Below are 23,267 nucleotides of genomic sequence, written 5' to 3'. Positions count from 1 at the left end.
GCGTCCCCAGCCATGTGGAGTTCTAAGTCCAATTAAACCTCTTTTTCTTCCCAGTCTCAGGTATGTCTTTATCAGCAGCATGAAAAAGGACTAATAAGCTAATGAAAACAAACAAAAACAAAATAAAACCCTGGGTTGGAGATAACAGAAGAAAACGGTCACAAATTACGTAGGCTTTCATAAAGCAAGGATATGTGTTTGGTTTAAATGACAGACATTTACAGTTCTCAGTGTTATTTCTGAAAGCAGGGAGGCTTTCTGAGTTGGAAGCTCACTGAATGAGGATGTAGGGATTGCAGTGACCTGGTTAAATATCTGTGCCATCCATTTGCAACATTAAGCAGGACGATGGCACAGACCCAAAGGGAAGATACGCACGGATGGCTCTCAGCCACGGACCACTTGTTTTCAATGCAATGATGCCTTTCGGTCCTGAGAGTTGGGAAGGCAGCCAAGGATAGGGCAGCACTCATCAGCCAACGCAGATGGGCTGAGGACCTCCAGCCACCGCCCACCCCATCTGCAGACCCCTCTTTGCAGGAGCCATGTGGGTACCCAGCCTTGCTTGCATGCCTCCCTTGCCAGCAGACCCACTACTTCACCATGCGATGGGACCCAGCATTCATTGTAAGGGCAGTGCTTCTGCTGCTAGCCCTCAGGAGGCCCCACCCACAGTCATCTCTCAGGGTGCCCCCTGGCGCACCCCGGTCACCTGGGAACCAGCCTTCCAGCTGTTTGCATACCCTTCTTAAAGGCTTATACAAGCAAAGAAGAGACTCCCAGTGAAGAAAGAGGCTTTTCGAAAGGGCCGAGTGTGCCTGATTACTAATCCCCCCAAGCAGGCCTTCTATCTGTGATAAGGGTCTTCAGAATTTAACCATCACAAAGCCACGTGTTGACTGGAGACACGAGGAGTGACATCTCCTTAGATCACGTTTTAACACAAATCCTCTGGGCGCCGTCTCATCTTGACACTTCAAAGGAACAGAGGCTCCTCCATGGCAGGGGCTTCCAAGAGCCGATTCACCATGTAAGACCACAGGGAAGACGTGTGCCCCTTTGATCGCGGCCTTCTGCTTGGGGGCGGCCCCCGGTTCCCGTCCGGGCGGGCTCCCACTGCTGGTTCTCCAGCCCAGTCAGGGATCCTCACGCGCCCAACCCACAGACGAGTGGCCAATGTCTGGGGGGAAATGTTGCTCGGTGCAGAAGGAGTGGATTTCAGGAGAGAGACAGCAGCTGACACAAAACAGACGTAGCTTGTCTTCATCAAGGGCGTTGCAGAAAGAAATCCAAACCAGGATTGGATTTTAACAAGATGCAAACCATTTGCACATGATCGTCAATGAGAGGCGCTTGACATAACGTCTTCCAAATGGTGGCTTGCGATGACAAGGCCTGTCTGCAGATAGGCAAAGGGGTTTACGCCTGTCAGACGATTGCTGCAAGCCTGCCCTGTGCTACTGCAGCTCATTTTTTCCAGTGTGGTTGTATTAGCTAAAACGGGCTCAATTGGGAGCTGCTATTAATATGCCACAGCCCCCACCTTCTTACCAGAGTAATTCAAAACAAATGTGTCAGCCTTGGGGATGCGTGAGGACGCTGGCACTCGGATGTGGAAACATGCGCCTGGACCTGGTGCTGGCCGGCCCTGTTTGTGCATGCTCACGTGCGGCGCAGTCACCTGGGCACTGTGTGGTTGCACAGACAGTTGCCTGCATGGCTTCTGCTGGGTGCCGCTGCACCTTTGGGTGACCTGCACGAATCTGCACCACTGCCTGGGGTCCCCATTGCCATTGCCACAGATTGTCACAGCCTGAGGGGCTTGAAACAGCACACATGTCCTCTCTTACAGCTCTGGGGGCAGGACTCCTGGCATCAAGGTGTCTGCAGCGCTGGCTCCTCTCAGGGGAGAAGCTGTGTCCTGGCCTTTCCAGCTTCTAGAGCCATCTGCATTGCTTGGCTCAGGGCCCCTCCTCCATCTTCAACGCCCGCCGCGCCGCCTCTCCCAGCACCCTCTCTCTCTGAGTCCATGGTCTTCATAGCCTGTCTCTCTCTCTTCCCCCCACGAGGACACCTTGATGACGTTGGGCCCACTCAGATAATCCAGGATAAACTTCCGTCCCAAGATCCTCAACTTAACGTGTCCAAAAAGTGCCTTTTGCCACATGAGGTCATGCATTCACAGGCCGGGGACAAAGATGTGCACATCCTTGTGGGTTATGGTGGCTGTGATTCTGCCAACCACGGTTCTGACTGTAGCTGTGGGGTTGGTGAAGGTACCTTAGTTCTATGTGAACTCCTGATCCTCAAACTGCCCATTAAACCAGTGCTGAGCCAGGCCCCCTGCATGCAGGACCTGTCCCAGGCCCCAGGGTGTCCCGAAACCACTGCCCTCTGGGACTCCAGGCTCCTGCCCCATCCTGGCCACCCTCGATGTTTGAAGTTATGCCAAATCCCAGAGCTGGTGGCGTGGTGGACACTGAGCCCCTCGGAGGAAACAGGCTCCGTACCTGCAGGACATGCTGGGGGCAGAGGCAGCTTCCCTCCTTTCACCATCGCCGCCTCCAGCCTGTAGGCTAGAGGAGAGGCAAGAAGAAGTGTGTGTTGGAAGAACTGCTGTCCATTGGGACAGGTGGGCTCACCGGGAGTCCTTCGAGAGAGCTTCACGCCGTGTCCATGCCTTTGTAGCTCCCCAGTCTGTGGCATCTCTGCCGGCCTGAGCTGGCAGGTGGGGCATGAATCTGTTCCTAGGAGCCAAAGGCACTTCGGAGTGGCAGGACACAGATGTTCGCGTTTTCCCTCAGGCAAGAACACACCCCATCTTAAAAACCCACCAAAGGCCGGGCGCGGTGGCTCACGCTTGTAATCCCAGCACTTTGGGAGGCCGAGGCGGGTGGATCACGAGGTCAGGAGATCGAGACCATGGTGAAACCCTGTCTCTACTAAAAATATAAAAAAAAATTTGCTGGGCATGGTGGTGGGCGCCTGTAGTCCCAGCTACTCGGAGAGGCTGAGGCAGGAGAATGGCGTGAACCCGGGAGGCGGAGCTTGCAGTGAGCCAAGATCGCGCCACTGCACTCCAGCCTGGGTGACAGAGAGAGACTCCGTCTCAAAAAAAAAAAAAACAAAACCCACCAAAGAGTCTGCCTGCCACTACTGGAGGACACCATGGGCCACCCCATGGCAGGGGAGCTGGGGTCCCAGGGGAGGACATGGGGCTCTAGCTGGGGGAAGATTCCCACTGGACAGACTTTGTGACATCCGGAAAGGAGACTTTGTGAAAACCGCTGCTGCCTGAATGGCCCTGGCTTTGCCTGATCTGTTGTCCAGAAAGAGAAGAGACCCTGGAGGGCAGGTGTGGGCAGGAGGCCCGGGGACACAAGCTTACTTCCTGACTGCCTTCTCCGTGGGTCCTGGCCTTTCAATGAAGCAGCTGCATCTGCATCTGCACAACATTTGCATGTGCACAGCAAAGTTCACACACACGTGCGTGCACACACGTGCACACGCACATGCACACACACGCACACACGTGTGCACACGCACGTGCACACGCACACACACATACACACAAGCACACATGCACACACGTGCACACACACACGGAAAATGTATATATTTTAATGATGGTAAAACATCCATAGTATCAACTGTATCGTCTCAACCCTTTTTATGAGTCCAGTTCCGTGGCGTTCAGGACATTCACAGCGTTCTTCAGCCTTCACCAGTGTCCAGCTCCAGGACCCTTTTCATCCTGCAAAACTGAGACTCTGTCCCCGTTAAACATTCACTCCCTCCCCGTGGCCCTGGCACCCACCATTCTTTCTGCCTTCTAATTCTAGGGACCTCAGATAAGTGGAATCACGCAGTATCTGTCCTTTGAGGACTGGTTTGCGTCGCTGAGCGTGACGTCCTCAAGGTTCATCCATGTTGTAGCGTGCGTCAGCATTTCCTTCCTTTTTTAGGGCTGAGTGATACGCCGCTGTATGCACACGGCACAGTTACCTGATCCTTTCATCCACCTGGGACAATTGGACCATGTCTACCTTTGGCTGTTGAGTGGTGCTATGAGTGAACATGGTGTCACACTCTGCTTTGTAGCCCTGGCTGCAAACCTGTGATGCCGGCCTTGTGGTTTCTGTTTCACAGGGAGCAAAGCCAGGCTGTGGCCGTCAGGTGACCCTCTGAAGGCTGTGCAGCTGTCCAGCTGAGACAGGGTGGCCGGAAGCGGGGGACTTACCCTCCTGGCTGGGAGCCGTCTGCTCCCCGTGCAGCCTCCCGGGTGTTGGGGGAAGGGCCCCCTTATAAGAGAAAATGTTTTTCTGTTGCTGTTTGCATATTCTCCACACATGAAGATATCCTCGGTGACCTCTCTGGGTCCTGTGGTGGCTGGACCAGTGACCGTGTGTGGTGAGGCTCTGGGGTCATCCGTCCAGCCCTCTCCTCCACTGCCCTCAGGGTCCTCCATCCTGCTTGGAGGGTCCTGAGCTGCGGGCTCCTGAAGGAGGCTGTCAGGGCCCCTGGTGCCTCTTCCATTCAGGGCAGGTGGCAGGCATAAGCTGTGCCCACAGGGGAAGGCTCTAGAATCCCTGTGGGAGGAGACCCCTCTGCATGGAAGGGTCAGGCTGGAGATCCTGCATTCAGCCCTTGGCACACACTGACCACTGAGCTGGCTCACAGCGGGCGGGGAATCTTGGTCCATGGCTGCTGAGTGATGTGGCCCCTGGCCAGGTGGGTGCTGAGCATCGGCTGCTCTGAAGCAGGAGGGGCCTCCCCGAGGTCCCCCTGGGCACCTCAGTCATCTCGTCAACCATCTGGTCACTGGGAAGGAACACACAGACAGGAGAACACAAAAGTCCTTGCTCCAGGAGCCCCAGTCAAGTGTCCAAAGCAGGAGGCCCTGTGGGCCTTGGCAGACCCTGCCTGCTGGGGCCTCCTAAGGACTTTGTGGGTTTTAGGGGTTCAGGCAAGTTCACTCCTTTTCTTCATGTCCTTGAACAGCTGTGAGCTTGGCTAGAGTCCGGAGGGAGAGGCTGGGATGCAGAACTGAGGGGTCCGGGAAGCACACATGCCATGCCATGCAACCCACAGTCCTGAACATGCCACACACACAGGTCCCAGGTAATCCCCCACAGCCCTGCATACACAGGCTCCCACACACACAGACCCCACAGGCTCTGTGCCTGGCTTAGTCACTTGCTTGTGGAGTGACCTGGGCAGGTCCCCCCACCTCCTTGCCCCTGACTTCTCCATCTGTAAAGTGGGGTGGATGGTGCCAATCTTCCCACATGAGAGGGTCGATAGAAGAAGGAAGAGTGGGGCATGGTGGGTGCTCATAGCAAGGTGAGGTATACCCCAAATTCATGTCCACATGGCACCTCAGAATGGGACCTTACCTGGAAACAGGGTCTTTGTAGACATAATAAGGCAAGGATCTTAAGATGAGATCACTCTGGGTGTAGGGCGGGCCCTGGATCCAATGACTGGTGATTGTGTAAGTGGAAAAGGGGACACGGAGACACACGGGAAGCAGCCGTGTGATGAGGAGTCAGAGCCCAGAGGAGGCGTCACAAGGCGAGGAGCGCTAATGGGTGCTGCAAAGCTGTCAGAGGCAGAGACAGATCGTCCCCACAGCCCCCAGGAGGAACCAGCCCTGCCCACACCCTGATTCTGACACAGCCAGTCCCCAAAGGACAGACACTGTGTGATTCCACTTATCTGAGGTCCCTAGAATCAAAAGGCAGAAAGTAGAACTGTGGGTGGTCAAATAATCCCTGAAGGCCAGTCTGGATTCAAGGGGACAGGTCTAAGCCCCTGTCTCTCCATAGAAGGAGTCTCAAAGTGTTCCTGGTTATCCTTAAACTGCCACAGTCCACCCCGGCACAAATTATTTACATTCCTACCACATGCAGTACCATTCGCTCTTCCTGCCAAGATGTCCAAAGTCTCATCCCATTATGGCATCAGGCTTAGGCTTGAGGTCCTTAAATCAGGCAGCCTCCCAAGCAAGAGTAGGCTCAGAAAGACTCTCAGGTCCAGGATCTTGTCACAGAAATCAAGTCCAGGTGCAGACGGGGCTCTTTGGGTATACCACCACCTTCAGGGGTAGTTTTTTGAGTATGATCCCCTCAGTCTGAAGACTCATGCACCTGACATGCACCGGTGACACAGGCAAGGGAAAACTGTGATCAATGACCCTGGCCAACAAGAGAGAAGTGGGAGGCCCATAGCAGTCACTGGTCCATAGCAATTCTGAAATCTGGAGTCTTTGATTACGGCTGTGTCCTGCTGCTCCCCAGGAATGATTCTGTGGTGCTCAGTTCCACCTGCTGGGTTCCTGGTCCCACCCTCTAAGTCATGCCACTTTCACAGTGGAGCGGCCTGCTTTCTCTTACCCATGGTCCATCACGGTCTGAAAATAGTAAATGGAAAACTCTGGAAATAAATGCTTCCTGTTTTAACACAGGTCATTCTGGGTAGTGTGGTGGAATCTCTAGCCATCCCACCCCATCCTGCCTGGGATGTGAATCACTCCCTTGTCTAGAGGATACACGCTGCAGATGCTCCCTGAACATTGGTCACTCAGCAGCCTTCTAGGTTTTCAGATGGATTCTCGTGGCATCCCAGTACTTGGGTTCCTGTAACCCTTATTTGACTTAATAATGGCCCCAAAGCACCATGGTGGCGACATTGGCAATTCTGACATGCCAAAGAGAAGCCATAACGTTCTTCCTTTAAGGGAGAAGACGGAAGTTCTCAAAGTAATAAGAAAAGAAAAAAATATTGTAGGCTAAGGTTGCTAAGATCTACAGTAAAAGCAAATCTCTTATCTGGGATATTGTGAAGCAGGAAAAAGAAATTTGTACAGTTTTGTTTTCACACCTCAAACTGCACGATACAGGTACAGCCACAGTGCGTGATACGTGCTTAGTTAAGATGGAAAAGGCATTGAATTTGTGGGTGAAAGACATGAGCAGAGTCATGTTCTGATCAACAGGAACTGGGTTGTACACTAGCCACTGTTTCAGGCATCCACTGGCGGTCTTAGTATGTATTCCTCTGTGGACCAGGAGGCCTACTGTATCCTTAAATGGACATAGCTTCTGGAGAGTAAATCTCTTTGTACTTCCTAGGAGGACTTCCTATGAATCTTTTTTGGGATTCACATCATCAGGCAAAAACTATCCTCACAGTTCCCTCCAACCCAGACCTCCCTCTCCTGGGTTGAGCATTAGGTAGCTGTTTCACATGCCCTGAGATTCTTAGAACTACTGAGAGGGTCTATGAGTCACACCCTTACATCTTCTGAAGTCTCAATACAGGGTGTTATAGCCATACCCATTAGATGTTCTTTACTCTGAAGATTATATTTTTTATTTTGAGAACATTTGCCATCTGAAGGGCATGGGAATGAAGAAGAAACTTAATTCTAAATCCAGCAAATTCTGTTATTTAGAATATTTTTTTCTGAATTTACTGAAAATGAAATATTTTTATTTTAGCTCTTCTCTCTCTTATACTATGTAGCTAAAAGAAGCTAGTTGGAATAGTCAACACTCTTCCTGGAAATGTCCTCAATCAAATCAAGTAATTCATTAAGTTTATTTTCTATTTTCTATGTTACTACAGGGGTCAGTGTTGCCAAACTCTTCTGCATAACAAGATCCTTGGTTTTTCTAGCTTGTAATCACAATTTCCTCCTTGTCCTCCCAGCTTCCTCTGGAAGTCTTCCCCAGGTTCTCTCAACTTCCATCTGCCACCTGGTTCAAAGCCCATTCCCCATGGCTATTATAACGGCTGCATCCCACTTCTGGTCCTAAATTCTATAATATTTAGTTGCTTAAAGCAACAATTTATTATCTCTGGGGGTTCTGTGAGTGACTCAGACTCAGCTCAGAAGTTCTGTCTTGGAGATCTTCTCATTCGGTTGTGATCAGGCAGCAGCTAGGCCAGGAGCCATCTGAAAGCCCAGGTGGGCTGTGTGGGCAAGACGGCTCCAGTCCCATGTGTGGTACCTCGGGGGGATTACCTGGATGGCTGGACTCCCCTGGGTTTCTTGGCCAAGTTGGTGGGCTCCAAGCATGCGTGTTCTTAGTGTCCTGGGTAGAAACTGCAAGACTTCTCATGGCCTAGGCTGGGGAGTCCCAGGTCATCTCTTCTGCTTCGTTCTATTGATAAGACGGGTCACAGAAGTCCAGCTCAGACTCAGTGGCAGGGCATTGAGACCCAACTCTCAAGAGGAAGAGTGTCAGAGAATTTGCAGGTGCCTTGAATCTACCACACCTCCCAGTCCATTTCAGGGTTCTACACTTTGCCTTATCTTATATATCATGGAAGGTGGGCAGGGACAACCCACCTCCCATTCCAGATGTGTGCTCTGATTGGTGAAGGCCACTCCACATACTCTTCTAGTCCTTGACACAGTGATTGGATCAGGGATGGGCAACAAAGGCCTAAACCGATCTCATCACATAATTCCCTCAGCCACAGTCTAAGTGGTTAAGGTTGGACCTTTCAGGCCATGGCCTGTGTTTATGATTGGAGGAGGGGAACTCTCTTTCTCTTGACTTAGACCAGTGCTGCCCAGTAGAAACATAATGGAAGCCATGTGTATAATTTTCAAGTAGTCATATTAAAACCAGTAAAAATAAATTTTAATATTTTATTTAACTGAATATACCCAAAATATTATGATTTCAATGTGTCATCAATTAAAAAATTACTACTAAAAAGCTTTACACTTTTTTTTTTTTGAGATGGAATTTTGCTCTTGTTGCCCAGGCTGGAGTGCAGTGGTGCAATCTTGGCTCACTGCAACCTCCACCTCCTGGGTTCAAGTGATTCTCCCGCCCCCCTTCTCAGCCTCCCAAGTAGCTGGGATTATAGGCATGCACCACCATGCCTGACTAATTTTTGTATTTTTAGTAGAGATGGGGTTTCACCTTGTAGGTCATGCTGGTCTTGAACTCCTGACCTCAGGTGATCCACCAGCCTTGGCCTCCCAAAGTACTGGGACTACAGACATGAGCCACCATGCCTGGCCTACGCTATTTTTTTTTACACTGTCTTCTAAATTAGTTGTGCATTTAACTTCCAGCTCTTCTCAATTTAGACGACACACATTTCAAGTGCCCAGGAGTCACATGAAGCCAAAGGCCACCCCATTGGACAGAGTAGCTTTGGATGGGAGGGGTCAAGACCTGAGGGCTGGTCTCAAGTCCCCAGGAAGCCAACCCAAAGATGAAGCTGTTACAAAGTCAGGAACAGAGCAGAAAGAATGTCTGAGAAGTCAAGAAAGAGCCCTGTACAAGCCATGCCTGAAGCTTAATGTCCTTTTGGAATTTTCAGCTACAGGGTCAATGTTTCTTGTGTGCTTCTCTAAGTTGCAGGTGTGTTTGCAGCTTCCTGCAGCACTCAGAGTCCTGGGTAATATTCTGCTTTTGTCCTGGTGATCTGGGAGGTCTAAGGGAGCAACCCCTTGAAGGGTGTGAAAGGCAGGGGTGGATCTGGCTTTTAAAACTTGCTTTAATTAATTAATTAATTTTTAGAGATGAAGTCTTGTTATGTTGCCCAGGCTGGTTTTGAACTCCTGGGCTCAAGTGATCTTCCTGGGATCTCGCTTTTGAGAGGTCTCAAGCTAAATTTGAGGACCCTCAGAAGGAAGCAAATAAAATTACAAATACGACTTAGCTGAAGGGTTTTGTAAGGCGGCACCTACTCCCTGGCACCCTTCACCAAAGGGGGAAAAACATGCCCTGTCCCTCTTCCCAAGATGCCAGAGGCTCTGGCTGCACAGTCCGTGGACAGGAGCTGCCTTCCTGGTGCAGGACTCTGCCCCCGGTCTCCGCATTCTCCGAATGCCCTGGGAATCCCTCAGTGAAGGGGATGCTTTAGGATCCTAGAGGAACCAGGGGCTTAGCCAGGGCTCGGCCTCACACAGATGTGAGAGCAGATGGAAGCTCTGAGGGCCTGGGCGGGGCCCAGGGTCAGAACCCAGCCAGGGAGAACAGCCAGGGCTGGCAGGCAAACCCCAAGTGGCTCCTGGAAGGCTACCTGCCAGAGGAGGGGTGGAGCAGAGGCCCTCCCCCGGCAGACCCGCCTCTGGGGTCGGAAGCCCTGTGTCTGGGTGGTCCACAGCCTGAGGCTGGGATGAGAAGTGCAGGGGGCAGAACCTCCCTACTGCCTCCCAGGTCTCTCCCAACTGTGGCTTCTGGCCATTCCTCCCTGAGTACCAGAGAGGGACTGGCACACCGGGAACTGAGACTCCTGGAGGCTTGTGCTTTGATAAGGGGATTGGAGAAACTCTGTGAGAACAGCAGGGAGTTTTAAACCGTGTTCAGAGTTGTTTTAATAATCAGAAATCACAGCAGGTTAATGAGAAGGGTGGCAGTGTGTCCCAGGCAGGTGGGTAGACCCAAGAGCGACTCCACAGGGTGGGGCCCTGGCTCCGGCGGCTCCTGCCCTGCCCTAGGCCTCTGTTTCTGTCACCCGGGATAGCAGGAGCCTCCCTGGATTCTATGAGGGATTCATGCTGGGCACACAGGAGGACTTGGACAATGTCAGGGCTCGGCAAGGCTGGCCTGTCCCCTTCAGAGGAGCAAAGCCAGCTTCAAGGGATTTGAGAAACCGGACATGCAGGACTGGCCTTCCTCGGGCCTGCCTGCCCCTCTCCAGCTGCAATCTGGTGCCCATAGTGCCTGGCGTCCCCTTGTCTCCTGCCTAGAGGTAGACGAGGACCCCTGGCCCTGCTTCCAGGGGCATCCTTCCCTGCTGCACCCCGGGCTCGTGGAAGTGGGTAGTGCCTGCAGTGGGGACCCAGCCCTGTGGGTTTGGCCCCCGCTCTAGGGGCAGACAGTCTCCTGCCTCCTGGTTCCAGGCTGTGTGTCACCAAGACAGGCCTGTCCTGACAGCCGGACCCAGCCACAGGCATGAGCGGCTCCTCTGGGCCTCCAGAGCCAGCACTCATGTTCCAGCCCCACCGTGCCTGTTGCTGGAGGCCTCGGGCAGGAAGTGGCAGATGTAGCGCTCTCTTATCCCGGCACTGGCCATGGGAAAGGCCTCCTCCTTCCTGGGCAGACGCTGGAAGGCCACGCTCGCCTTTGAGGCATGGAGCGGGGAGGGGGCCGGGCCCTGCTGCTGCTGCAGGGCTGTCCCACACAGAGCCCCATTCATCCTAGGCCCTGCTCTGTGCAGCACCCTCCCCCACTCGGCAGGGCTGGCTCCCGCCCAGGAAGGGGCATCTCGTGGCAACATCCCTGGCTTCTGAGCAGGGAGGGCTCAGCAGGAGGCCCCTCTCACCAGACTCAGGACCCTGGTGAGCGGATGCTGCCTGGGTGCTGGGTACCCTCCGGTCTCCTGGCTCTGGGTGACTAGGGCCCTGCTGTGGCCCTGCTCCTGGAATGGGAAGCTGTCTGGCCAGAGGGGAGAAGCAAGGGGCAGGACAGCCAGCATCAAAGTCTCCCAGCTGTGTTGGAAGGTAGCCACTCCCAGCCTGAAGACCCCGGACCAGGAGCGTGGGTGCCAGTCACCAGGCCCTTCCCTGTTCACTGCAAGACGCTGGCTCTTGAGACAGCCAGTCACTGCTGAATGGATGGAGGTTCTTCCTGCACACAGGGGAGATCAGGACGGTGTGCGTGGGTGCACGGACACACACTCTGACCAAGACAGCTGCCTCTACCTGGGCCAAGGCGACCTGTGAGAAGAGGCAGAGGGGCTGAAGGCACAAACAGGTTTGATGCGTCCCGCTCTGGGACTGCTCCCTGCCCCACCCCTGTCATCCAGGAGGTAGAGTCTAATTTGGCTTCATCAATACCTGCCCTGCCCTCCAAGAGAAGGATCAGACTAGCATGAGCTGGTGCATGCTCATTCACACATACCCGCATGGAGGGCAGCGTCTCCACCAGCAGGAAGGGCTGTGCAGCTCTGCCCCGCTGAGGACTCCACTCATCCTTCCCAGCCCATCTTATCTTCGCAGGCTTGGTCCTGATGATGCTGGTGGTGGGGGTGGGGAGGTGTGGAACTCGTCCCCTGTTGGAAAGGGAATTCCTTTCTCCTTCCTACCCCATGCCTGCCCATCTGTCCGGGGCTGGGGGCTGTGCTGACTCATCACAGCAGGATGTGGTGGTGACACACCATCTTCTGCTCGTTCATCAGCTGCACCTGCAACTTCACTCCCTTGCCTTTTAGTCCTTGCAAACTCCTGGAAGGTGGAGGCTCTTCCTTTTTTCAGCTTACAGCTGGGAAAACAGAAGGCCTGGAGCCACCGTTTATGGCTGAACATCAGTAAGGGCAGTTCCCACCAAGGCGTAGGTGGGGGCTCGGAGCCTCGTCCAAGGACCGTGGGTGTGCACGCACCAGCTTGCACACGCACACGAAGCGCACACATGCCCCTCCCGCCCAGTGCTTTGAGCTGGGGTCTGAGGTGAGTGACCAGTGAGCTTGGAGGCTGAGTGGGCCCCTGACCCACCCCGCTACCCCCTACCCAGTACCCCTGCAGGGCCGAGCCTCGCCTGGTGATGCTGTGCTTTTTCCTCTGGCTTCCCTCTGCTCTCACTGTTTAATATTTTTTTCTCAGCTAGCAACCCCATTGCCCATCTGTGGAATCCACCTTGGAGGTTTACCCCTCCTTCCTTGGGCTAAAATGGGCCCTAACCCAAGGAAGCCTCGCCAATATTTCAGCCTCAAAGGCGGAGAAATCTTGTACCCTCCAAAGGAGGATCCTTCCTGCCTCCTCCAGTGTCTGGTGGCCCCTGGCTTCCTGGGCTTATGGCCACATCACTCCAACCTCAGCCTCCTCTTCACGTGGCCTTTTCCCCTGTGTGTGTCGGACCGTCAAATCTCCTCTCCTTTCTCTTATAAGGACCTCAGTCATTGGATTTGGGTCCTATCCTAAATCCAGGGTGATCTCATCTTGAGATCCTGATCATAATTATATCTGCAAAGACCCTTATTCCAAATAACGTCACACTCACAGGTTTAAGAAGTTAAGACCTGGTTGTATATTTTGGGGAGTCTGTTCAACCCGCTGCAGCCTGCCATCCACACGTGCTGTGTAGCCAGGCCACTCACTCGCCCAAACTCAGGATCAGCCTCTTCCAGGTCTCTGATGTCTCCTCTGTATTAGGCCATTCTTGTGCTGCTGTGAAAAACACCTGAGACTGTAATTTATGAAGAAAAGAGATTTGATTGGCTCACGGCTCTGCGGGCTTCACAGGAAGCAAGGTACTGGCATCTGCTTGGTTTCTAGGGAGGCCTCAGGAAGCTTCCAATCATGGCAGAAGGCGAAGAGGGAAGAGGGACATCACATGGCAAATGCAGGAGTGAGCAAGAGAGTTTGGGGGCGAGAGGAGGTGATGCCACACCTTTAAATGACCGGCTCTCAGGAGAACTCAGTGAGAGCTCCCTCATCGCCATGGGGATGGTCCGAGCCATTCAGGAGGAATCCACCCTCATGATTCAAACCAGTGTGATCCCCAATGATTGGGATTACATTTCAACATGAGTTTTGGAGGGGACAAACATCCAAATTATACCATCCCCTGACCGCTCTGCTCTAAACCCTGGTCCTGACAGCCCCTGCCCCGCCCAGGGGACAGCAGGTGCTCCCATTCCTTCCTCCAGTGTGGACCCCGCACAGCAGCAGGCCGGGCCTCTTTCCTGCCTCAGCTCCAAACCAAATTCTCCCAGAAAACTGTTCTTTTGATGAACCCAGTCAGCTAATGTGGTTCCCAGGAGTAACCTCACCCAGTGAGCTGTGGGTGATTCTGAGCAGGTGAGCAGGTGCCCTGCTTTTCCTGGGGGTCCCCTGGCACCTCTGCCTGGACGAGGACCTGACAGCCTCCCCTTACTGAGCACCCAGCAGACGCCAGCCCTTTTCCCACCTGACTCACTCCGTCCTGCAGTGAGCCTGTCAGTTGGTTTCTGCCAACAGCACCATTTTAGAGATGAAAAAGTGAGGTTCAGGTAGTGGGCGGAAGCCAGATACCTTCCATTTAATACACCCCCCCACACATATATACCCTACACACATGCAGACACACACACACACACCCTGATTTATAGATAACTTATATACAAATGATTTAATACTTATATAGAGACATTAAATTTATTTTACATTTATATACAATCTATATCGGTCTATAAACCTATACGTATATAGTCTTTTACCAAATATCTCTGTTTACAGTACGACACCTTAATGCTGGTGGCATGGTTTGGCTGTGTCCCCATCCAAATCTCCTCTGGAATTGTAGCTGCCATAATTCCCATGTGCCATGGGAGGGGCCGAGTGGGAGATGATTAAATCATACTGTTCTCGTGGTAGTGGATAAGTCTCACCAGGTCTGATGACTTTACACGGGGTTTCCGCTTTTCTTGGCTCTCCTCTTTTGTCTGCCACCATGTAAGATGCACTTTTTGTCTTTCATCATGATTGTGAGGCCTCCCCAGCCACATGGAACTGTGAGTCCGTTAAACCTCTTTTTCTTTATAAATTACCCAGTCTCGGGTATGTCTTTATCAGCAGCACGAAAACAGACTAATACACACAGGATGGGTGCAGGGTCTTTACTTAGGAACTTGATGACCTCCTCTGGCCCAGCATCTCCAGAGAGGGTGTTCCCTGGTCATGTGCTGGGGTGGTGGGGGGACACGGGGTGTGGTGTGGGGGGAACACGGGGTGTGGTGTGGGGGGACATGGGGTGTGGTGTGGGGGGACATGGGGTGTGGTGGGGGGACATGGGGTGTGGTGTGGGGGGACATGGGGTGTGGTGTGGGGGGACATAGGGTTTGGTGTGGGGGGACATGGGGTGTGGTGTGGGGGTGGGACATGGGGTGTGGTGTGGGGGGACACGGGGTGTGGTGTGGGGGTGGGACATGGGGTGTGGTGTGGGGGGACATGGGGTGTGGTGGGGGGACATGGGGTGTGGTGTGGGGGACATGGGGTGTGGTGTGGGGGGGACACGGGGTGTGGTGTGGGGGGACATGGGGTGTGGTGTGGGGGGGACACGGGGTGTGGTGTGGGGGGACATGGGGTGTGGTGTGGGGGGACATGGGGTGTGGTGTGGGGGGACACGGGGTGTGGTGTGGGGGGACACGGGGTGTGGTGTGGGGGGGACACGGGGTGTGGTGTGGGGGGGACACGGGGTGTGGTGTGGGGGGGACACGGGGTGTGGTGTGGGGGGACATGGGGTGTGGTGTGGGGGGACATGGGGTGTGGTGTGGGGGGACATGGGGTGTGGTGGGGGGGGACATGGGGTGTGGTGGGGGGGGACATGGGGTGTGGTGTGGGGGACATGGGGTGTGGTGGGGGGGACATGGGGTGTGGTGTGGGGGGACATGGGGTGTGGTGTGGGGGTGGGACATGGGGTGTGGTGTGGGGGGACATGGGGTGTGGTGGGGGGGACATGGGGTGTGGTGTGGGGGGACATGGGGTGTGGTGGGGGGGACATGGGGTGTGGTGTGGGGGGACATGGGGTGTGGTGTGGGGGTGGGACATGGGGTGTGGTGTGGGGGGACATGGGGTGTGGTGGGGGGGACATGGGGTGTGGTGTGGGGGGACATGGGGTGTGGTGTGGGGGGACATGGGGTGTGGTGGGGAGGGACATGGGGTGTGGTGTGGGGGGACATGGGGTGTGGTGTGGGGGACATGGGGTGTGGTGGGGGGACATGGGGTGTGGTGTGGGGGACATGGGGTGTGGTGGGGGGGACATGGGGTGTGGTGTGGGGGGACATGGGGTGTGGTGTGGGGGTGGGACATGGGGTGTGGTGTGGGGGGACACGGGGTGTGGTGTGGGGGGGGACATGGGGTGTGGTGGGGGGACATGGGGTGTGGTGTGGGGGACATGGGGTGTGGTGTGGGGGGACATGGGGTGTGGTGTGGGGGGACATGGGGTGTGGTGGGGGGGGACATGGGGTGTGGTGGGGGGGGACATGGGGTGTGGTGTGGGGGACATGGGGTGTGGTGGGGGGGACATGGGGTGTGGTGTGGGGGGACATGGGGTGTGGTGTGGGGGTGGGACATGGGGTGTGGTGTGGGGGGACATGGGGTGTGGTGTGGGGGACATGGGGTGTGGTGGAGATCTAGTCTCCTCACTGCTTCTCGGCCATACCTACCCCCACTGGAACCAGCCCTGCTGGGTTTGGCTCCATCCACGCCTCTTGCAGAGGGCCCAGAGACCTTTGATTCCTGGACCTTACTGATGCACTGAGGCACAAAGTGGTTCATTTCTTCTTGACTCTCTGCCTCTCTTTTTCCCAGCCCTGCCTGCAAATCTGCAAACCTTGTTCTAAGGTTTCCCTGATCTCTGGAGGGAATCTATTTCCTCTGCTTTTTGGTTTCCATCCTTTGGTCTCCTGTCTGCTGGAGCCTCTGCTCTCATTCCCTTTATCCTTCTGGCTTTGCTCCTTTTGCTAATGATCCCCTTACTGTCATTTTTGTGTGATTTTTAAGTGCGATCAGAAATAACCACACATGTTCTTTCTTTGTACTTAACTGGAAATCCTTGAGCATCTTTTTCAAAGGTTTTCCTGAATTGTGGTTACATGAGGTCCGAGAATTTTTCTTGGATTCCCATATCTGGAACACACGGGGATCATGCAATTGTGCATGGGCAGTTTGACCATTAGAAATGATCATCTCAAGTTACTCAACAGAACTACAAAGCTAAATTCCAGGATACTGTCTATGCTATGCATGCACGAAAATAATCATAATAGAAACAGACTGCTGACATAAAACACAGAGAAACTAGATTGCAAAAGCAAACTCTGTGGATATTATATACAGAACCCCGGGTGACAAGGCATCACTTCAGATCCTAAAGTACGAAACAGTGAGGACAAACCAGCAACAGCTCCAAGACGTGGCCGATGCTGGAGTTTGTGGGAGAAGAGATGGCAGGAAGCAAGGCCACACGTGAAAACCTCAAGAACAGGAGAATCCCCAGGTGGCCAACAAACAAACATTCATTAAAAAGCGTGGGTTAATTTAAGAGCAGCAGCTGAGATTGGGTGAGATTTTGCCTACTCTGGTATTGGGTCATGCAAAGGGTCCAAGTTGAGGGAGGAAGAAGCTAGAGAGGTCTTGCTTGTAGAAACTCTCGGAAACAGCTGGCCAGGGCAGCTCCCATCCTGAGGGAAGACTACCAGGAGTGGAATTAACTTGAGTAGCCTGGAAGTGTCAGAGCTGAAGAGGAGAGGGAAGCAGAGCCTGGGAATCTCATCAAGTAAGCATCACACCTTGAACACTACAAGAAAACAACAGCAAAAAGGAATTGTGATGCAAAGGAGAATAATATTCCTACAGACAATCAAGATGCAACAGACAAACATTCTCGTAGACAGCTGAGAATTGTAGCCTGCTGCTTAAAAATGAGTTAAAAGACATGAAGAGAATGATACAAAACATAGGCTGGGAGTGGTGGCTCACGCTTGTAATCCCAGCACTTTGGGAGGCCAAGGCGGGCGGATCACGAGGTCAGGAGATCGAGACCATCCTGGCCAACACTGTGAAACTCCACCTCTACTAAAAAAAAATACAAAAAATTAGCTGGGCGTGGTGGCAGTCACCTGTAGTCCCAGCTACTTGGGAGGCTGAGGCAGGAGAAAGGCGTGAACCAAGGAGGTGGAGCTTGCAGTGAGCTGAGATCGCACGACTGCACTCCAGCCTGGATGACAAAGCAAGACTCCATCTCAAAAAAAAAAAAAAAAAAAAAAAGAGAATGATACAAAACATAAAAGAACAACATAAATCCTAATGAAAACACACAGAAATGAAGTGACAGAATTCAAGAGAAAATTAGAATTAAAGAAAAAAATCATTTCTGAAATGAAGACTAAACTAAAAAAACACAAGAGTAAACAAACACAACAAAGAATCCTTCAGAAAAAAACAAGAAGTTAAAAGAAAAAAGCTTTAAAAATTTAAAAAGTAGAAAAAGAGATGAAAAAGATTTGTGAGAAACTGACAATGCGGGTTGGTAAAGATGACCCAGTAGACCGATAATGGGTATCTCTGAATTAAAAGGACAATAAAGCAACAACCTAAACAAAGACTCGTAATGATACTGAAAACTACACTTCAGGAAAAGGCTCCTGAAACAGAAGAAAAAAGTTTTGAAACTACTTATTGAACGAGCACACCACACTCCTGAGATTGTGACCTAGAATAATGAAGCAAAGGCATAGTCGTCTGAAATTACTCTATTTGAGAGAAAAAGAAAATAACGCTTTGCCAAATGGCTGAGTAAAAGGGCAATGTAGACCACGGAAGAAATAAAATTAGTTTATCATCAGACAGCAGCTCTTTATGCCAGAAAAAATGGAGTAACACATTTAAGCTGATGTTCTTAAGAAAAGAAAACGTAAGCCAAACATCTTTTACCTAACTGTAATGACTTAATCCTAAAACACAGACTAACTTTTATTGACACAGACATGCAAGAACTCATGGAACATTTTTCTCCTGAGTCCTTTCTAAGAAATCTTTTAGAAAATAGGCTTTGGAAAATAAAAATCACAATTTCAGAAAGACATTGCAATGAAAACTGGAAGTGAGTATTAAATATACATTTACCTGTGGAACCCAAACTATTAAGAGTGAAGAGGAATGGGCATGAGCTGCAGTGGGATATACTCTGCCAGTGCAGATTAAAGGATTAAAAATGGTTGGTGAGTAGGGAGAATATATGCATGCATTTCTAACTGGTTTTGTTAATCATGGTTGGTGGTGGCAGCATTAGTATTGTTATTAGGCAACTGGCATGTGTGTGTAATGAGGAAGAAAGCAGGTGAATAAATGCAGGCTCTTCTATCATTCCCTACATCCCCAGGAGCCAGGGCTCACCATGTAGAAGAAAGGCAATGGAGATATTGATGAGGTTAAGTAAAAACTCCTGTGGTCCAGAATTTAAACAGGAAATATAACTTATTAACTTGAGTTCCTTTATCTGTAGGACACATGTACACACACACACACACACACACACACACCCCTTAGCTCTGTTCAGTGAAGAAGTCTAGATTCAATGTGTGGCCAATCTAGTAGCTCTGACTATGGTTTTGAAATATTATTTCCCACAAAACAAAACTAGTGATCTTTAGAGAAGTTACTGATTTTGAATTTGAGTCCAGAAATGTATCACTGAGCCTGGAACGCCTAGTCATACAATACGGCAAGGAAGTTGTCAAAGTCAACTGGGATTGCATCCAAAGGATTCAGGCGCTGACCCAAAGTGGCTTCCATTGGCTAAAGATGGAGCCACTGAAGTTTCAGTAGGTACAAGAAATGCAACAGATGGAAGCCTGTAACTGTTCAGATGCAGCATACAGATTCGTATGTTAATGGATCTAAACATAAAATACGTGTGTGTGTATGTGTGTGTGTGTATAGCTGTCTAACAAATTACCTAAAATCTTCTTGGCTTAAAAATGAGAGTAAATATTTATCTCACCCAATAGCAATGACTGACCAAGAGTGGATCCTGCAGGGGAGTGGGGTATGAGTTCTTTTCCACCTTGGGCCGCCTCGATGGCCAGCCCTCCCTTTACCCACACATCAGTCTGCTTGTCTCAAAACACCACGGCACTCCCCGAAGGTGTTTCCTGGAGGTGGCCCCAAGTCTAGGGTGCCCGGGCCAACGTGCTTTCTGGAAACACAGCATGGATTTGCTCTCTCCTTGGATATTCGTTGGTTCATGTCTCACCCTGTGCTCGCCAGCACTAAGTATCATTTCTAGGAGTCTTGGCAATTTTGATAGGCAAAGTATGCTATTTACTTTCCTGTTTGTATTCCATTAATTTAAATAGGTTAACACACACGTTTAATAACCATTTGCATTTCCTTTATTGTGAGTTTTTTGTTTGGTTTGTCCATTTTATCTATTAACATCCTAGTGTTGTCAAAATGTATGTACTTTCATCTGAAATCAATATATTCATATAGTTAAGCTATATTAGTGGATAAGTAGAGCCATCTTTTGGCCCCAAGTCCCTCACCTTTGCCTTGCCCTCTGGGATGATTGCTTTTTGCTATTTGAACTCCTTCTTTTGGTTCTTGTTTGTCTGGTGATGACCTCTGGATTTCTGCATGATGCGTCTGGAATTGGGATGGTAAATTTACATTACTGTTGCCGTGCTCTGACTTCTTCCTGTGATGGCTGCAGAGAATTTAGGTTCCTCACACCCTCTGATCATGGTGTCACAGAGCTTAGTTCTTTTATTGACTATCTTCCCTCCAGAATCATCACTAACCTACCTTCCTTCCTTCCTTCCTTCCTTCCTTCCTTCCTTCCTTTCTCTCTCTCTTTCTTTCTTTCTTTCTTTCTTTCTTTCTTTCTTTCTCTCTCTCTCTCTCTCTTTCTTTCTTTCTTTTCTTTTTTGAGACAGAGTCTTGCTGTGCAGTGGTGCAATCTTGGCTCACTGTAACCTCTGCCTCCTGGGTTCAAGCAATTTTCCTGCCTCAGCATCCCGAATAGCTGGGACTACAGGCATGTGCCACCACACCTGGCTATTTTTTTGTTTGTATTTTTAGTAGAGATGGGGTTTCACCATGTTGACCAGGCTGGTCTCGAACTCCTGACTTCAAGCAATCTGCCTGCCTCAGCCTCCCAAAGCGTTGGGATTACCGGCGTGAGCCACTGCACCCAGCCTCACCCTTATTTCTAGAGTTCCCGCTTTGTAGGATGAAGATCTTTGCTCCCCTGCCCCACTCTTCACCGCTTTCCACCTCTCTTTCTCCCAGCCTCTGCCGATCGACATCTTACTTTCACTCATCAAGGTGGATGACATTTGCATTCTGCTCTGAAATTATAACTAAGTCTTCTCCACCCAAAAGTTTAAAACCTAAAATGTTAAAACCAGGAGTGTTTATCTTACTGTGACTATGTAAATATTTATTGTGAGACCAAAAAAGTCATTTGTATTCTTTAGTTGAAACTTTATTACATTACCTTATCTATTCCAGAGTCATGATATCATTTCCTCTATGGTCTAGCTATTTGTTTTCCTAGGACTTTTAATTGCCTTTTATTTCTCACATTGTCTGTCTTTATCACTAAGTGAGTTCTTTAAGAATCTCAAGGGTGCCTGACGTCTAACCCTCCTTCTCTACGATGCTTGCGGAACCTGTGTCTTCTTGCTTCCGTCACGATGCTTCTGTAACTGTGTCTCCTTGCTTCCGTCTGGGGAGCTGCTTCCCAGATGGCTGCATAGCTTTGCCCTTGGTGTCTTCATATTTTCTCTCCTGGATTGTGTCCCACATATTTTCTTGTTCTGTTAGACTTCACTTCATTCTTCAAGAACACGTCCTTAGCACAAACGATCAAGGAAAAATACATAAATTAGGCTTCATTAAGATTAAACACTTCTGTATGCTAAAGGACACTATTGAAAAAGTGGAAAGACAACCTACAGTAGGAGAAAATATTTGCAATCATATGTCTCATAAGGACCTAGTCTCCATAATATTAAAAGAACCCTCATAATTCTACAAGAAAAAGACACAGAAGCTGATTAAAGACTGGGCAAATGATTTGAGTAGACCTTTCTCCAAGGAAGACATATGAATGGCCAACAAGCACGTGAAAAGATGTTCAATGTCATTAGTCATTAGGGAAATGCAAATTAATGGCAGGCTATAATTAAAGAAGGAAAACAAGTGTTGGTGCAAAGACGTGGAGAAATGGGAACCCTCATCCATTGCTGCTGGGAATGCAACATGGTGCAGCCACTTTGGACAATAGTCTGGTAGTTCCTAAAAACCTCAGACGTGGAATTACCACATAACCCAGCAATTTTTTTCTTAGGAATATACCAGAGAGAACTGAAGATATATGTCCACATAAAAGCTCGTACGCAAATGTCTCTAGTAGCATTACTCTTAAGAGCTGCAAAGGGAGAACAACCCAAATGTCCACCAGTGGGTGAACAGAGAAAAGGAATGAAGCACTAATCATGCTACAACATGGACGAGCCCCCCAAAATTATGCTAAGTCAAAGAAGCCAGACACAAAGGGCCACAGATTTTATGGTTCCATTTATTTGAAATATCCAGCATAGGCAAATCTATAGAGACGGAAAACAGATTAGTGTTTGTCAGGGGATGGGTGGGAGCACCTGTTGATGTGGAATTTTGTTTTAGGGTGATGAAAATGTTCTGGAGTTAGTGGTGATGATTGTACAATCTCATGAATAGCTACTGAACTGCACGCTTTAAAATAGGGAATTTTATAGCATTCTATAAATTATATCAATAAAGGAAGAAGAAAAGATGAATAAGAAATCACGTAACAATGTGTTATTCCTTTATTGATTTAATTTATTGATAAACTTCCTTTATTGATATAATTTATATCAATGCTGTTTTATATATAGCATATAACTTTACATGTTTATATTTTGATATAATGTAAAAGTTATATTATATATTAATATATATACATTGTCATATGATTTCTTATCAAACAGTACCTGGGAAGGACACACTCTGAGACTTCGTGTATCTGAACATATCTTCATTCTTTATTTACTTTCCCTTACTCATTGATTGATTGATTTGATTGCTAGCTATGTAGGGCGTGTCCCCAGACTATCTCCCTGGCTAATGCTTTCCTGGTGACTATCTCTTGGATTTTAATTACAAATTGGTAGAATTTATGTCTTGAAATATATCAGTTTTTCAGTGGATGTTTGTGTGTACAGGAAAAAGTTACATCATTATTCTCAAAATGCAATTTGCAATTTTAAGTAAAACGATTGAATTACATTCCACATACAACAGGTGGAATGCCAGCACATTAGCAAAGGGTGTGGCACTCGGAGATGGTTGGCTTAGAAGCATCCCGGTCCACACAGCAGCTGCACGTGCACAGCCAGGCTGATTGTTCATGATCAGGATGGGCTGTTTACATTTTATACTCAAACATGATTTGTTACTAATATACAGAAGTTCCATCATGTTTTATCTCATTTCGGAAAAGTAGAGGCGGGGGGACAGTAAGGTTGATATGTAATACAGTGTAATTATTCCTTTTAAAATAATAGAAAGTAAGTTCCCAGGTAGAATTTTCATGCAGAATGGCTGATTTGGGGGAATGGATTATTGATGCTACATGTGAGATGTCTGTAGTTTGGCCGGGTTAGAATTCTAGGTTCAAAACGATTTTCTGCAGGAAAATCACTCACGCCTGGCAGGTGTTATTCCAGTGTCTTCTTGGGTCCAGGGTTGCTGCTGCGCCATTTGATGCCACTCCGGGTTTTGTTCTTGT

The sequence above is a fragment of the Symphalangus syndactylus genome, chromosome 8 (genome assembly GCF_028878055.3).
Source record: "Symphalangus syndactylus isolate Jambi chromosome 8, NHGRI_mSymSyn1-v2.1_pri, whole genome shotgun sequence".
Lineage (NCBI taxonomy): Eukaryota > Metazoa > Chordata > Mammalia > Primates > Hylobatidae > Symphalangus > Symphalangus syndactylus.
The sequence above is the reverse complement of the archived record's forward strand: the minus strand, read 5'-3'. Positions refer to the sequence as shown.